The sequence below is a fragment of the Laccaria bicolor genome, genomic scaffold (assembly GCF_000143565.1).
Source record: "Laccaria bicolor S238N-H82 LACBIscaffold_29 genomic scaffold, whole genome shotgun sequence".
Classification (NCBI taxonomy): Eukaryota; Fungi; Basidiomycota; class Agaricomycetes; order Agaricales; family Hydnangiaceae; genus Laccaria; species Laccaria bicolor.
The window spans coordinates 125,332-126,516 of record NW_001889900.1 but is presented as its reverse complement, the minus strand read 5'-3'; positions in this window follow the sequence as shown (position 1 = coordinate 126,516).

Sequence of the window (1,185 nt, the reverse complement as noted above, 5' to 3'; positions counted from 1 at the left end):
TTAATGTATATTTGAGTTTTAATATATAAATTTTCCAAGAAAGTGTTGATATCCTTTTAAGTCAGTGTGAAGAAGTCTATATTAGTGTGAATGTATCTAGCACAAAGAAAAGGTCTTGTATCTGTTGTATTCTGGCCCCATTCCTGTGGATTCCAGTCCCATTCCTGAGGATTCCTGCGGATTCCGGTCCCATTCCTGAGGATTCCTGAGGATTCCGGTCCCATTCCTGAGGATTCCTGCAGGAATGGGTGGGGCACTGTAAAGTACTGCTATTCCTGCAGGATTCCCCTGGAATTCCACTGGAATGATCCCATTCCTGCAGGAATAGGTGGGGCACTGTAAAGTACTGCACTGCTGCAGGATCTTCATTGGCCATAAAATCTGCAGTCTCTTTATATGGTTGACAGCACTTAGAACATGAATGCCCTTTTCCTGGCTCTATTACCCCCCATTTCCTAATTTCTCAAATGCCTGCTGGGTAACTTCTTCAATGTTCAAGTTGTCAGGCAACTCCAAATTGTTGCTATTCACACTTGCAATTGTTCTGATTGATTCCTGAACAAAAGCCTGCCAAATATGACACCAGGTAACTTGGACCTTGGAGTCAGTAACTGAAGCACAATCATTCCAATGCTGTGTATACGCAGAGGCTGATGCATGGAAATTATACATTCCACTGAGAACAGAGTGTGTAAAATTTCTGTCAACCCAAGTAGACTGTCCTATCTTTAGAAATCGTGCAGAATTTAGATAGCACTTGGTCCAAGAACCATAGTTATCTTTAAAGTGCTCATGATCTGCATAATAGATAGCACCACATTGCATGCATTTGCCTGTCAGAACAGGAGCATCCTTATAAGGAATATTGTCTTTGATTAAGGTAACCAATGGGACATCTCTTGGTCTGGTTATTTGCAAAAGAGCTCTAGAAGCACACCGTTGATCAACACAAGTAATGCTATCAGGACAAATAGCATGAACAGCTTGAATTGCAATATAGGAAACTGGCTGCAGTCTCTCTTTGAACTTTCCCCAATGGTCATATGGCGTAAGATTCAATAAGTTTGCAAATGCATCAAGTTTGGTAGACAATTTTGTGACTTGGTGATTTTGCTTTGGCCATTATTCTCCAGGACAAAGTACTGTTTTAATATCATCCTTCAATCAGTGCATTATAGCACGTGA